General features: G+C 36.7%; 1 long non-coding RNA gene across 1 annotated transcript; it reads left to right on the top strand.

Moving 5' to 3' along the window:
• The first annotated feature begins 964 nt into the window (after positions 1-964).
• LOC136848127 (uncharacterized) lies at positions 965-17,071 on the top strand. The gene is made up of 5 exons (XR_010855939.1): positions 965-1,201; positions 7,083-7,280; positions 13,291-13,374; positions 13,616-13,808; positions 15,535-17,071. It is a non-coding gene; the product is annotated as an uncharacterized lncRNA (long non-coding RNA).
• The last annotated feature ends 20 nt before the right edge of the window (positions 17,072-17,091 follow it).

Below are 17,091 nucleotides of genomic sequence, written 5' to 3'. Positions count from 1 at the left end.
AGAAATTTCACTCAGTATCCCTAGAATCTACGACTATAGCTGATATATCGGTAAGCTATTGCCAACTACTTTGTATATCATTTTACGTACAATTTCAAGGATTTGGTCCTTACTCATTAGGGTGCTTACATTTATAACATAAATGTTATTTCGTATCCATTAAATACAAGTTTACGTCATTTTTTATGTAACAGTTGAAATGTTATTACTTTTACTTTTTAGTTCTGGTTCCCATTTTGAATGATGTCTGCAACGTGTTTTACAAGACAACTCCATAAAAGCTGCCCAAAAATAGTATATTTTTCGGTAATCTCGATGATTTCAGCAGTTAATATATATAAATACCTATTTAAATGATCATACTACCTCTATGGTATCTGCATAACGATATTTTAATACTGCGTCGTGTTTTACTCAAAGTCATAAGCCGGCTATTTAAATTCGTCTTTCGGGTTCTTTTACCAAATACTTTTAGCACTATACCTTTAAGATAAATTATTTTAAAGTAATATACATTATTAAAATCACATTTTACTACTAAATAGAAATGAATTATTTACTATATATTTATATTTAGTTCATAACTATGGTGAAAATATTTCTATATGCAAAACTTTTAAAGCTTAGACAATAGTTATGTAATGAATAGCCCGTATTGTTGTAGATGCCATGAAACGTTTTTATTTTGAATTGTTTTAGCAATTATTGCATAAGTAATGAATGTATCTTAGAGGTAAAGAAAATAATAATGAATATTTAACATATATCATAGTACTTTGCTCAAACTTTTCATATTTTTCGTAAAACACCAGGTTAAATATTCGCGTAAACAAAAACGTTTTCAGTTACTATTTGCCATTTGTTTTCTTTAATTACTTTACCTCTCAATAGATGTCTATAGAGGGATTTTACCGTCAATTTATCTTTGTTGTGGTTCGAGCCTATATAGTTGAAGTCCCTGTGGAACCACATATCTGAATTAAGCCATAGATCGGAAACGACGACAATTAACATTTATGGGATTTATGAAAAATGTTGTACCGCTAGGTCTTTAAATTGTATTGAAACGAGAGAAAGTGTTAAATCCATCGGAATAGTTTTGGAACGTCGGTCCACCCCATGTTACGTGATATGGTCGACGTCCGCCTTCGTAACCCATATTGTGTTTCCTGATCGACTATTCATCTTCGTTATACTGACTGTAAGTCTTCTTCTGATATATTACAGTGCATTAATCAATATGTGATGTGATTTGAAGCTGTATTTATCGTAACCTGCAAAGTGTGTATTTTTATCTCTGAAGTCATTCAACCTGTCGACTTCCAACCGACCATATCGTAGGGTTGTGTCAAGTCAACTTCTCAGCAAAGTTGAATGCTGTTTAAAGTATATTACTATGATGAATTGTGAAATTCTGAAGTAGTGAGGGGTATCGAATGTGTCCCGTAGCCTAAAGTTCATATATATGGATTAGGCATGAATATATTCCATTATTAGGTTAGGTGGCCTTACAGGTGGCAGGAAGTTAACTTGTTTAACCGTGAGTGAGTATTTTGTGTGTTATAAGTTCAGCAGGACCAGAGAATCCTTAATGAGACAGACGGAGGGTCAGAGAGTATGGCTGTGATGTTCATGAAGGGCAAAGGTACGTTAAATGGCGTAAATTTTGGGTAGCCTAATGCTGCTAGTAAATTTCTGTGATGCGTAGCCTAATGGAGCCATAGTCTTTTGATATTAGCAGCACCTGCTAGAATTTATAATTTCTGATCCCAGCTCTGGGATATGATAAAACTTTGACATGTTATTTAAAATTAGGTTGCAAGAAATTATTATAATTTTAGATAGTTACTGAAGTAAATGACAGAAACCATGAACAGTGATATTCAAGCATAGAATATCTAATTAACATTGTAAAGTTTCTTTGCTGGATATTTTGTGGTTAAGAAGACAAAGTCTCTTTTAGGTTTCATTTATTATCCAAGAGACATAGGCTATACAAGAAGTGACAGAAGCAGAACCATCAAGCGGCTCCACCTTGAACTACAGGCAACAACACAGTTGGTTGCATTCTGTATGAAAATTTATGTTGACATCATAACATCCTTTTTTTCTTCAAAGTTACATTAAACAAAGGATATAACACTTTGGCGTCAAGTACACTTCTGAGATAACTAACACTGAGATTCAGTACTCAGTTTGCCCTAACTACATCTCAAGGAATATAATATATACATTTCATAGTCAGCAAACTTAGATGGTAATTTATTTCTTGTTGATCTAACATGTTTATCAATGGTTACATTACTCTCAGCATTAGGTAGATTTTTACTTACACAGACATCACTCTCAAAAGTTATTGGTTTACTTATAACAGGAGTGTTAACAATCTCTGGCATTTCTCTTACGTTATTGGCTGTTTCCCTTAAATGTACTCAGTTTCTTCTTAACAATTTGCCATCACTTTCAATAAAGTATGACCTTTCATCAACTTCTACTACTTTACGACCATACACGTATTGATGAAACTGAAGACTAAAGACAGTTGCTAAAGTTTCCTTTTCAGTTTGAGCATAACGTTTTAAAGTTTCTTTCATAGCACGACTTGCATAGGCAACAGGTTTACCACTTTGTAATAATACAGAACCTAGACCACTCTGGGAAGCATCACATTGGATAACAAGGTCTAACTTTGGATCATATTATTGTAATACATGAGTACTAGTAATTAGTTTTTTTAACTTACTAAGTCCTTTCTCTTGTTTAACAGTCCACTTCCATTCAACGTCTTGTGTTAGCTGTCTTAAAGGTTCTGTTACATTAGATGAATTTGGTAGAAATCTACTCAAATAACTGACCATACCTGCTAGTCTTTTTACACCTGAGGCATCCTTTTGGATTAACTGCCAGACCTTTACTTGTGATTTCATGACCTAGAAACGATACTTCCGTTTTCCTAATTACTGCTTTAGACTCATTCAATTTTATTCCTTTAATCTGGCACCTTTCCAAGAATTTACCTGGCTTAATGTCATGATCTTTTACTGCTTCCTCATGTGTCACCAACACCATAAAGTAAATGTCATTGACTATGCTTGCAACTCCATCAAGATCCTCAAAATTCAACTGTAGTTGCTTCTGAAATCTCACTACTGACATTGAATCCAAATGGTAATCTTAGCCGTTTATACCTACCAAAGGGAGTTTTAAATGTAGTTAACAAACTAGATTCTCATCAAGTACACAAGCCAATACCAGTTCTTTAAATCAAAAGATGAAAATACCTTAGACGTAGACAATTCTGGCAAAATATCATCTGTTGCAGGAATAGGATGATGTTCCCTTTTTTAGTACCGGTACCTTACTTAAAGCTTGTGGGTCTGTACAAACTCTCAATTCACCTGGCCTTTTCCCAGCAACCTCTAAGGGGCTGTCCAAAAATTATGTAACACTTTATTTTTTTTTTCCCTCCCCCATTGTCTCGCCACATAACACATGTCCAGACCTCCACTAAAAAATGATGTAGCATCAGCTAGTAACCCTGCCCCCAATTAGTTTTTTTCTTGATGCTTTTATGTTACGATATTAAAGAATCGCAGATAACTTTCAAATGAAAATGTTCCTTATGCCATGTTTAAAAGAGGATTAATTTAATTTATGCCAGCCCTATGAGAGCTGATAGTCAGCTCAGTGGTCTGGTTAAACTATTTTAATAATAATTTAATTTGCAACATTTTTCTAAGTCATATGCATAAAGTAGAGAATGTCGGAGCTCAGTAATGGGATGATTTTTGTTATTCTGTGTCTTGCAATACATATAGTAGAAAATGTTGAAGTACAAAAAGGGTTGAGTTTGTGATATTTTTTAAACGTGTAATTGTGCAAAAAAAAAATTAAATACCATATTCTCAATACTGTATCACTAAAATATAACAAAAGTCTGTCGCAGAATCTTGACTCTCTCTTTTCTCCTTCTACATTTGCATCTTTTCAAAAGAAACAAAGGAAAAAATCTGAAAATGTCATGTAACTTATAGCTGCAACCCCCACTGTCACACTCATAACACTTCACCATAACCTCCCTCTCTCCCCCAAGGCGTTATGTAATTTTTGAAAGGCCCTAAGCTACTTACCTACTCTGTCGGTTCATCCACCTTTTCAGTAATTTTCAGGTGTACCATCTCCTTGAGTTTTTTCTCTACTTTTAAGGTTAATGGGTACCCTACAGTTGGGGATTACAAGGTTAATGGGTACCCTACAGCTGGGGATTACAACAAGTTGTGCTTCTGGCTCTACAGTCAAGTGAACAATATTATTAAATGTCCCTACTTCATCATTAAAAACATCATCATATTTACTAAATCTGTCAGTAGTGACATATTTAGTAAATATGTTTTCAGACTTCACTGTAGTCAGTCCCATTTCCTCTGAAGTACACTTGCTTAATAATGGTGTGTATTTTCCTTCCACAACTATGAATTCAACAGAATATTTCTTTCTATTCTTACAGTTCCTCATCACTAACCTACACTTGCCTAACGGTTTCACAGTAGACAATGTCCATACTTCTAATGTAGTATCACGTGGTGTCAGTGGGGCATCAGTAATCAAATGCTTAGGAATTATAATACACTAGCTCCAAAATCTGTTTGGAATTTGGTTGCCTCACCATTTATTTCAGTCTGATTTAACCTGTTTATCACTTTCTGTGGACACTTCTGGTAAATATTTAGTTTCTGAACTACTAGATTCACTGTGATCAACATCACCACTATAAACACAATGAATTTTCTTACTATAGCATCTTGCAGCAAAGTGATTGAGCTTACCACATCTGGTGCATGTTTTTCCATTGGCTGGACATTTTATTTCTTTTCCATTCATGTTTTTCACCACAATATTTACATGTATGCCAGTTTTTCAGAGTTGATGAGAACTTCTTAGAATTTTCTGTTACTTCCTGCTTAAAGTGAGGTCTATGGAACACATCAGACTTATATTTAGGTGTAGGCCTATCACACTTTTCTTGACTTCTGCTTCAATTTAGCAACACCTTCACTAGGCCTAGGCTCAACAGAATTGGAATTTTCTCTTTACTAGCCTGGTATGCAATGCAAACATCAAGAGTTTTCTGCAAGGTTCGGTCCTCGACTTCAAAAATTTCTGGCGTAATTTGTCACCAGCACATCCAAATACTATTTAATCTCGCGTCGTTTTGGTTTCCATAGTTATAGTCCTTGACCAAAATTTTAAGCCTAATCACATAATTTTCAAATGATTCATCTGACTATTGCACACATTTTCTGAACTTGTATCTGCATATAAGTTCGTTTTTTCATGGGGCAAAGTAGTCGTCGAATTTCTGAAGAACACTTTGTAGGACCATAGCTGAGTTAGGGCTACCTGCTGCTGCTGCTGTTGGAAACCTAAATGAATTGTAAATTTGTGGTAATTCATCGCTGCCAATATTCAATAACACGGCTACTTTCATCTCTGCGGACTTAATTGCTTTCTTTGAAGAAAGTAGGTAAATTTCAAAGCATTTGAATGACTTCCATTCATGCTCATTATCACCTCCTAGTGTCATGATGAACTTTTCAGGAGCTACTGCACCATCCCTTGTCGTTGCCATGTTGCCGGATCACTTATTATTTAGGCTGTTACTTCACTATACAAAAGCCTATAATAATTGATACTTGCTTTGAATATTCTGGAGAACATGCAGAACTTCCTTGGCTACCACCATGTTGAGTTTCTGTTCTGATGTACTGGATAGTTTGTGATTAAGAAGACAAGGTCTCTTAGGTTTCATTTATTATCCGAGACATATACAAGAAGTGACAAAAGCAGACCCACCAAGTGGCTGCACCTCGAACTACAACAGCAGCAACGCAATTGGTTGCGTTATGTATGAAAATATACATTAACATCATAAACATAATCATCTTACGAATAAAGGGTCATATCGTCTTGGAATTAAATCATATAGATGATGAGATAATATTGCAGATAGGTTACACACTCATAGTTTTACTATGCAGAATGTCATGTTACAATTGGTGGGATCCAGATGTGGTAAAGCTGTCCAGCCAGGTCAGGGCATGGCACCCTAGGATAGGTTAGGTGAAATGAAAGTTAGCTTTGGATGCATCACAGTTGAAATGTGTTTGGTTTTCTAGTAAACAGGCTGCATCCCCAAAGAAATAGGCCTAACTTTTGCAACTTTTCTACACATTTACTGGTGTTGGAAATTTTGGCAAAGGGTAGTCACAATGAGCGGTTAGAATTTCGAGCAAGGTGCTTACTTGGAATGCCAGGCTAGACATGTTTAGCTCATTTTAGGTAATTGTAATTGAAGCTTAGATTAAGTTAGATGTATTTTTAAGAGGCTACCATTAGACGGTCTATGAAGTATTGGTATTGCTTTTTGTTTTTATAAATGGAAACATCCAGAATGTAATTTACGGGAAGTTTTGAGTTAGGGTGACATAAATGCAATAAAGTTTGAATTATGAACCTATAGACTAGGAAGTCTTTGTCTTAATTTTACTATTTTTAGTAATTAGGAAAGTTTATTATTGCTGCATTGATTAAATTTGAGAAGGAAAGTTTATTAGTGCTGCGTTGATTAAATTTGAGGTGATTTCTAGCTCTTATAATATAACATTAAGAATGTGTTGCTGTCATAATTTGTTTGTTTCTTTATTTGTTAAATGGGTGAAATGTAATGTTTTGGGTTCCTAATCTCTTATGTAATTCCAGTGTATTGTAAATTTTTTTTAATATTTTGAGTTTTTATAAATTTTGATAAAAAATTATATCCAGGTTTTGATATTAGGTATACTAACTTGTTCTTATTACAGGGTTCGTCTTACTAAAACTAGGTCATTCAATTGTGGAATTCATCATTTAGGTGGTTAAATTCGTGGCAAAGGGTAGTTTGCAGTTTGCAAACAGAACTTCTAGCTTGATGCTTTAATATTTTCCAGAGCGCTGGACTTGTTCAGCTCAATTTAAGTAAATGTAATTGGAGCTGAGTCAAGTTAGATGTATTTTAAGTGGGTATCTTTCTTTTTTGCATTCAGAGAGAGAAGTTATAGGGAAAGGTGATAAGTAAAACAAGAGAATGAGGGAACTGACAGAAGTGTGCCCGAGTGTACCCCCAAGCAAAGAAGCACCAGTCGAAGACATTGAAGACATTTTGGAGTGCCCTTCTGCTAGAAGAGTTACCTGGCATGATACTTAGTTTCTTCTATACAACAAGAAAGGGCAGATCATAAATGGTAAGAGGTGTAGGTGTTCAGTGTTGTTAAGTGAAGGTGTTCCATGTTGTTAAGTGTATCAATGTAAAAGATATGTAATGAGTGTACCAAACTCTTCTCAGTTGGTGTAGACTTAGAAAAAGTATGTAACCAGAGATGAACCCAACAACAGTCTGTACTAGCAGCCTTGGAAGTTACCTTCATCTCTCTAGTGGTAGTATCTCATGGGTGGCTGGTGCTTATGTTGAGACAGCTAATGAAATGTTGATGTTGCTTTTCATATTAAAAAGAAAATACAGTACAGTAATGGGTAAGGGTTGAAGTATATTAGGTTAAAGGGTTAAGTATAGTAGGTTAAACTGTAGTCTGGTGATTTCTTGTCTTGATTAATTAAATTGTTTCTTTCTGTAATGGCTAGTAATGCATCAAAATTTAATAAATTTGACAATTGCAGCAAGCTAAACTGGATTCATAAATCCTGCAGTAGGAAAGATGATGCATTTTTGTAGGTTAGGTTCTTCAAGCATTTTATACCATAGATGTTAGCTTGTCCTCTGCTGTGCCATAGGCTATTTGTTCAGCTTCAGTATTTTGTAGTTGTGTTGCAAGTAACTATTACTGAGAAAATTTTTTGATGAGGGGAAAATTGTTACAGTATTAGTAATTTGGGTTGAGAAGATAAGCTATTTTTGAGAACAGCATCGCACTTCTATATTAGGTAATGAGAAATATTTCTTCAGACATACAGGTAAGGATTCAAAAGCCGAGCTTGGCAAAAAAAGTTTTTGAAAGATAATTCTTTAGGGAGAAGTCCTCTTAGCAAAGTTATTAGCCTTTATTATAATAGGCCCTTTTGTGTGCTTAAATTTATACTTGCAATGTTGTTTTCCTTATTAGCCAAAAGACCATGTTATTAGCTGTCTTAGACTATTTACTTGTTAGTTTTATCAGAGCATCAAAGTATGGAAATCTGACTTATGCCCAGATAAATAGAGGGGTTGGAGTCAAAAAGGGTATCTGGCTGTAAAACATCTGACAAAACAAAAAGAGAGACCTTTGTATAGGATGCTTGAAGCCTGATTGTAGCTAATTACAGTAGCGCACTAAGATAACGGACCATGGTGTATCACACTTACAGATATATCGGTGTGAATGGAAATATCGATTTGAGGGTTTTTGCCTCTAGACTGAGTATAGAACCTTTTTTTTTTTTTAATTAGGTGTTCTTAGGTGATACCACTAACTTACCAGCATCCCTTGCGTTACCGTTACTGTTTCTTTATTAATTTACATCGTTTTCTGTTTCTTTATTAATTTACATCGTTTTCAACTCTAGATGTTGTGACTAAACGTTTACTAAGAGTTGCATTATAGTTACTTGTTAAAAACTCTCATATTTTCATTGTAATTCCATAAATAAAGTTAAAAATGTGCCGAAATTTCTTCGGCACAATTCAGTTTTCTGTACAGTATATAATGCTGTATGAAACTCTCAGCCACAGCCCATGAAACTTTCAGCCACAGACCAGTGGTGGCCTGTGTTTCTAGGCTGACCAAATTGAAATTAAGAAAAGCTACCAAATCAAAATTAAAATAAAAAAAAAAAAGCACCTTTGAAGATCTAGATGAGTCTCTCTTTGTGCTGCAGTATGAAACTCTCAGCTAAGACCAGGCAGCACTCAGTTGCTCCCCAGATGTGGTCAAGTGAAGGTGCATCAACGATGCCTCTGGAGTTGGACTCGGCCTGTTCCTGGTACCTCTAGCGGTGCTTGATGCATGATCCATGGCAAACCTTAATCTTAAATATAATAAAAACTAATGAGGCTAGAGGGCTGCAATTTGGTATGTTTGATGATTAGAGGGTGGATGATCAACATACCAATTTGTAGCCCTCTAGCCTCATTAGTTTTTAAGATCTAAGGGCGAACAGAAAAAGTGCGGATGGACAGACAAAGCCACGTCAATAACTAAAAGTAATTTTTATTCATCATCATACAATGGAGAAGGTGTTAAGAAAGTATGCCGCCAACTTGAAGCAGCAGGTATTACAGCTGTGGCTAAAGAAATGAATAATGAGCAGACTCCAAAACTATTTGGAAGCAAAAGGAACGCCTGAAACTGACAAAATCACATGTATTTAATTTAATTTACTACATATATAAATAAAGTAGTTGCAATTTTTAAACGAAGATTTGATCATTTACAAAAGAAACGTCTCTGAATTAAGTTTCATTCAGCAACTAAAGACAGTGATGTTGATGGTAGAATGCAATCAGGTGATAATTTTAAGAATGTAAAAACCAGAATGCAGATGGTACATAATCACTCTGTTCATATTTTGTAGTACAATAATAATACATGTAATAGGATTAGATGCAGTAAAACAAGTTTTATTAAAATTATCATTCTCAATACAGTGCGTCCTCAATCTACGTTCTTATGGCGCTTTTTCAGTGCCATTAACGGCACTAAAAGCAAGAATAGGCATCAAGTTAATGGCACCCACAGTGCTGTAACTTGATGCACATCAAGTTACAGCCCCATAATTCAAGTTACAACACTGATAATGGAGAAAAATCAACTTACGGCGCGGTGCTGGAGTGGATCCCCCGCCGTAAGTCGAGGATGCACTGTACAAGTACAACTATTATTCGACCTTTGCAAATCAATATGTTGGCATAACAGCCTAACCAGGGCAATACTCACTCTCTCTCTCTCTCTCTGCATTTCATCGACTGCTATACTGTACTTGATATGATGCTCCATCCTCCGCTAAAAAAATGCAGTTTTTAGAATTTCAGATGAAGGATTAACCTTTACCGACATAAACAACTGAATTGAGAAATAGCTGATTGCCTTTATTATAATAGTCTCTTTTGTGTGCTTAAATTTATACTTGCAATGTTGTTTTCCTTATTAGCCAAAAGACCATTTTATTATCCTGTCTTAGAATTTATTTGTTAGTTTTATCAGTGCATCAAATATGGAAATCTGACTAATGCCCAGATAAATAGAGAGGGTTGGAGTCAAAAAGGGTATCTGGCTGTAAAACATCTGACAAAACAAAAAGAGTAGACCTTTGTATAGGATTTGAAACCTGATTGTTAATTTACAAGAAAAAGTTTTATTAAAATTATCATTTCTTCTTGCGTCCTCAATGGCTTATGGCTGTTTTTCAGTGCCATTAACCACTAAAAGCAAGAATAGGTAGTTTTCAATCGGCTGCTGCATTTTGATGCACATGTAAGCCCCATAATAGTTACAACACTGATAATGGAAAAATCAACTTACAGTGCTGGATGTGGATATTCCGTAAGTAGGATGCACTGTACAAGTGACAACTATTATTCGACCTTTGCAAATCAATATGTTGGCATAACAACCAACCAGGGCAATACTTGATGATGATTTCTCTATGCATTTCATCGACTGTTTATACTGTACTTGATATGATTCCATCCTCCGCTAAAATTTCCAGTTTTAGAATTATCAGATGAAGGATTAACCTTTCGACATAAACAACTGAATTGAGAAATAGCTGATTGCCTTTATTTTTAGTCTCTTTTTGTGTGCTTAAATTTATATGTTTTAATGTTGTTTTCCTTATTAGCCAAAAGGCATTTTATTAGCTGTCTTAGACTATTTACTTGTTAGTTTTATCAGAGCATCAAAGTTTGGAAATCTGATTTTTATGCCCAGATAAATAGAGAGGGTTTAGTGTGATAATTTCTGGCTGTAAAACATCTGACAAAACAAAAAGAGAGGCTTTGTTAGGAAATAAGTGATTTTAGCTAATTAGATGCAGTAAAACAAGTTTTATTAAAATTATCATTCTCAATACAGTATGCGTCCTCAAACTACGTTCTTATGGCGCTTTTCTTGCCATTAACGGCACTAAAGCAAGAATAGGCATCATTCATTATCTCACACAGTGCTGTAACTTGATGCACATCAGTTACAGCCCCATAATTGCTTTACAACACTGATAATGGAGAAAATTGGTTTTACTCCGCCGGGTGCTGAGTGGATCTACAGCTTCGAGGATGCACTGTACAAGTACAACTATTATTGACCTTTGCAAATCAATATGTTGGCATAACAACCTAACCAGGGCAATACTCAAACTCTCTATTCTATGCATTTCATCGACTGCTATACTGTACTTGATATGATGTTGGGAAAAAAATTCCAGTTTTTAGAATTTCAGATGAAGGATTAGTGGTTCGACATAAACAACTGAATTGAGAAATAGCTGATTGCCTTTATTATAATAGTCTCTTTTGTGTGCTTAAATTTATACTTGCAATGTTGTTTTCCTTATTAGCCAAAAGACCATGTTATTAGCTGTCTTAGACTATTTACTTGATTAGTTTTATCAGAGCATCAAAATGATGGAAATTTGACTTATGCCCAGATAAATAGAGAGGGTTGAGTCCAAAAGGGTATCTGGCTGTAAAACATCTGACAAAACAAAAGAGAGACCTTTGTATAGGATGCTTGAAGCCTGATTGGGCTAATTAGATGCAGTAAAACAAGTTTTATTAAAATTATCATTCTCAATACAGTTTATCCCTCAATCTACTTCTTACCTTTTTCAGTGCCATTAACGGATAAAAGCAAGAATAGGCATCTAGTTAATTTTCTTAGTTTAACCTGATGCACATTTACAGCCCCATAATTTTTTTACAACACTGATAATGGAGAAAATCAACTTAGCAATGCTGGTGCTGGAAGTGGATGGCCATGAAGTCGAGGATGCACTGTTTCCACAACTATTAGGACCTTTGCAAATCAATATGTTGGCATAACAACCTAACCAGGGCAACCATCACTTGTTCTCTCTCTTGCATTTCATCGACTGCTATACTGACTTGATATGATGCTCCATCCTCCGTAAAAATTCCAGTTTTTAGAATTTCAGATGAAGGATTAATGTTTACCGTGTCAATAAACAACTGAATTGAGAAATAGCTGATTGGATCTTACGCCATTTATCTTTCTTTGTCAAGTAGACAAGTTCTTAAAACTTGCCAGTTCTGAATGGTGGCTTCCATAAGACAAAATGATACACATTTTTATTCATCCTTCATAAATTGAAGCTGCAAGTTATAGCCAGTGATGAATAAAACGAATAAAGAGCAGGCTGTAAAAATTTTTGGAATAGGAAAAAGTGATGTCTGGAACTGGCGAAATCACACTTACTACTTTTACAAAAAAGTAATGCGCACGTTTTAAACCCAACTTTGTTAATTTAGAAGATAAAGTATCTGTAAATTATGTTTCTTCTTGCAACTAATGGCAATGAAGCTGTCGGTAGTGCCAAGACCACCGTTGGTCTTGGTAGTTTTCAATCAGCTGAGATTTTGAGAATGTAAACAATATCAAATGCAAATGGCATACAGTCTTAATGTTTATATTCTATAATACAGTAACAATACGATAATACATGCAGAGTACTCTGATTGGATGCAGCAAGCAAAACAACCATTTTATTTAAATCATCATCATTATAAACGTAGTTGTACTGTTTAACCTAGGGAAATGATTACTTTTCTCCAGAAAGTATTTCGGTGTTTAGAATTACGGATAAGAGATCGTAAACCTGTACTATATAGATATTTTGCTGTTTACGTTAATATTAATGTTTTATAGTTAGTAGATCATTGTTATAGGCATTTTAGGGGTGCATATATGTAAGAGTAACAGTTTTAGGAGGGGGATGATGGTTTGGGGTGTATTTTTGTTGGAAATATTAAATTTAGTGTGATAATTTATGGTATACATTTTGCTTGAACCATTAAATTAGGCTGTGAACTGTTAAAATAAGTGTTTTAGTTTAAGAGGCACAGGGTATAAATATACTTTATAGCAAAAACACGCTTTCACGTATGTAAACAACGATATATCGGAGTTTCTTTTATATCGGCGTAGGCTCGGATGCTTTTATCCGTTATCTCGGTGAGCTACTATATCCTTCATTTTGATAAGTTGCTTTTCCATGATTTGATTAACTTGGTTTTTCTCTCTCCAGGTAATCTACAGCTTGCTGATTCTTGAAGGAAATGATTGTTGAATTGGAAGAAAATATTCAAAAGAAGTTGGGTAGTACTTAAACGTAAGTATTTAATTAATGCGAAATGAGGTGTGTTGGGAAAAGCATTACATATTTGGGTGGAATAGAAACAGTGGTTCAGACAGAGCTGAAACTACAGGTTTAGAGGTTATGGTTTTACTGAAACTCAAAGTAATGCAATTGTGGGATAGAAATAATAGTTCAGAAGGACCTGAAATCATAGGTTTAGTGATTATGATTTTACTGAAACTCAAAATGATGCATTTTGAATTTGTTTCTACAGGGTTACAAACCATCAGCTTCCAAGGTCAGTCTTACAGTGGGCGTGCACGAACCAGCCGTTGGACTTGGAAACAAGGATATGCTATGGTGGGGATGGGGGTATGAATGTGGACACACCCAACTCTACCCAAGTTTTCTGGTCGCTTTTTCTTCGCCATCATCAAGAGTTTATGCATCACTCTTCTCACCTTCATGTAACTGTTGGATTTTGATGAGTAGCCTACTACTTTTTTGGTTTACCTGAAGAATTTTTTTTTTTTTTTTTTTTTTTTTTTTAATGGAGAAGAAACTTGAGCAATGCTGGTATGAGGAATGTGGATGGCCATGTGGTCATTTAGTATCTTCCACCTCGGTAGGCCACACAAACATTTTTCTTTTTGTAGCAGGCAAACCATATGTATGTTCTTTCTCTTGTGAGGAATGCTCTGATTGGTCCTCTCCTTAGTGGGAAGAGTTTGAGACATGGAGGAATAAAGGCAAAAGATGTTTGCCAGTGTCAACTGGGCAGTAGTGGGGATGCTGCTGGATCTTACTAGATCTTTCTTTTCACTGGCTTCCATTCCTTTAGCACCCCTTTAGGAGTGTGTCTTCACCTCAGAAAAATTGCTCTTTGCCCCCTGAGATGCCTGTTCATGACCTATCTCAAGTAATGAAGAGGTGACATCTTATGATGTCATCTCTTGAGTATCTTAAGAAGATCTGACCTATACACTACACTGAATATTCTAGCTATACCATCTTTAACAGCATGCCTTGATGACTTGCCAACAGGGAAAAAGGAAACATCACCCAAACCAGTGTCTTAAATATTGTCTGCTGCTGTTACTGTGCCTTTAGCGGTTTCCATTTCATTTTCTCCTATAAAGGAGGGAGATCCTTCTCCTGTACTAGTCCTCTCAATAGCTGATCCTCATGTAGTCTTAGATGTCTGTAGTTCTGGCCTTGACCAATCTCCAGTGTGGAAGGTGAGCTTGGATCATGAGACAAGGGAGGAAACATGGTCATTGTTTTTCGACCTTGTGCTCTTCATTGTTGTCTGGCTCTTTCTTGTCTCATGTTTATCTTCGTCCTCATCCCTGAACACTCCTTTGCTATGTAGGAGGAAGAAGAATAAAGGGAGGTCGAGGCCTCATTTAAGAGGTCCAGGTGGCCTTCTTGTGCTTCACTCCTCTTGTCTCAGAGAGGAGAAACTTTTTGGACTGGTAATGCCAGTAAATGAATATTCCCAAAAAGAAAGCTAATTTGAAAAAAATAGTTTTTACAATAGGGAAATGAGTGAGGGAAGTAGATCTGTGTAGTATTTATAACTTGTATATAATATTTTGGTATACTGTAATATGAAATCTCTTCAGTATATAATTATAGGTCAGTTTTAGTGTATATAATATATTGGTTCAGTGTTTTACAAGTACCATGAGAAATTAATGAAAGCAATAAATGGTGCTTTTTTTAAATGTTTGAGCGAACGATGGGAGCACTTGGAGGAATTAAGACAAATCAGAGATGTTGGATTTTGTTGGTGCTAAAAAGTTTAGCCAGATTGTGAAAAAGTTCAAATAGTCTTATAAATGTGATAGCCAGCTTCAAGTAGCAGTCATAATAATAATACTGTAGCCAGCTTCAAGTAGCAGTCATAATAATAGTATAGTATTTATAATAATTTGGTAATGGACTCTTACGCTGAGACCCTCTACAGCATTCTTTATAGTGAGCTGCTGGCATCTAAGGCTCTAATTACTTTAGTATTTATAGTGACTAAATCATTTTAAGTTTTTGATAAAATACTAAAAACATTTGGCACCATTCTAAAGAGACCTGGCCTATCTACTCCCCTCATAGTGGAAGGGGCCTAGGTCTAGGTACTTGTAAACCAGAGCATCTCAGTTTGACTTGTCATTAATTTCTTCTGTATCTTTTCAGGAAAGTGTCTACAGCTTCCAAGCCAAAATTGGAAAGACAATTCCCTTCATCTACATAGAACTCCACAAGACCTGGCCACAAAGAACATCAGTTATTTAGACACTATAAAACTGATCATTAACAATTTAGTTAGATGTGCCCTTACCAAGTACTAATTACTTAGCTAACATTTCTAGTATCGGCTGGTAGATACTGGAGCAATGCAGTCGGTGTTCCTGCCATCCGAGGAAGATTTAGGAAAGATACCCCGACTTAAAACACCAGGACACTCATAGCAGCAAATGGAACTCCCATCTGGCATGGCATCAACAAGGATGTCTGAAGTGGGCAAGGAGATGCATGGCCCCATGCCATCGTGGAGTAAAGTTCTCCTTGCTGGGCACACAGACTCCAGGGCACCACGGACTTCCAGTCGACGCGGAAGACAACGCTCCTCGACACCGGACCTGGAATGCCGGGCCAACTGCTCCACAGCCCCCAACGGAGCACGCCCCTCCACTCTGACAGGAGTTCCCAGACCACTCAAACCAGAGCGATGCCAGTCACCAGGGGCATCAGCAAGCACGGCATCTTCCATTGGATCACCACAACGAGTGCCACCGACCCATCAAGTTCTGACAACACCAGACCACTTCCCCTCCCTAACATGCAAGACTTCTTGGGCACCTGATGAGCACATCACATACAGCACTGAAAGTCTTTCTCCAAATGGACCTGCTGAAGTCATTCTTCCAAGTCCCTGATGCATCCCCCGAGGTTTAGGAACTTGCACAGAAGTTTGTGCCCTGCCATAAGACCAGCAGACCACCATCTACAGCCCACCTGCCTTAGACTCCTGCGCCTACGTCTTCCTCAGGGTGGATGCCTGTCGACCGCCCTTAACCAGGCCCTACAGGGGGCCCCACCGAGTCATCAGGCGGGCGTGCAGGCTGGGTCACCATTGACAGACTGAAGCCAGCATTCCTGTTGGACAGTGAAGTACGCAAGGAGGCAGGCAGGCACCCCAGAGTTCCCCTAAGTACCTCCCCACAGACACACCCGCCCCTCCCCGCAGACACACCCACCCCTCCCCACCAAAGCAGGGTCCAGGGTGGCCCAGATGTCGGTTCCACCCCACGTCCACAGTTCTCCAAGAGCAGGGGTCCACTCCAATTACCTCAGCATTTGCATGATTAATGTTGTTTCATCCAATAATTGCTCCTCTAATTATTGTCTTGGGGGGAGGGGGAGTATTTGTAAGGGCATCACATCACCTCTCCATTCTTGTGTTTCGCTCCTCATATGTACATTAACCACGTCATATATGCTACAAAGAATCTGAAATAATAACAAGTATCTCATTGTATGCATCATTGTATGGCCTTTCCGCCGACATATATATCTGCCTTTTACATGTTCTGTAATGCATTGTCTTCTTATGCCTGTTAACAACACAATTTCTGTATGGACGCAGTGGGGGGCCTCAGGTCACCTGCTACCTTTCCATCCACTGGTTGTATTATAAACACCTGTCGAGAACAATAAAGAATCAGTCTTTCACTTCTGACATTTCTTGAA

The sequence above is a fragment of the Macrobrachium rosenbergii genome, chromosome 18 (assembly GCF_040412425.1).
Source record: "Macrobrachium rosenbergii isolate ZJJX-2024 chromosome 18, ASM4041242v1, whole genome shotgun sequence".
Lineage (NCBI taxonomy): Eukaryota > Metazoa > Arthropoda > Malacostraca > Decapoda > Palaemonidae > Macrobrachium > Macrobrachium rosenbergii.
Note: the sequence above shows the minus strand (reverse complement) of the source record. Positions and strands in the feature narration are given on the sequence as shown.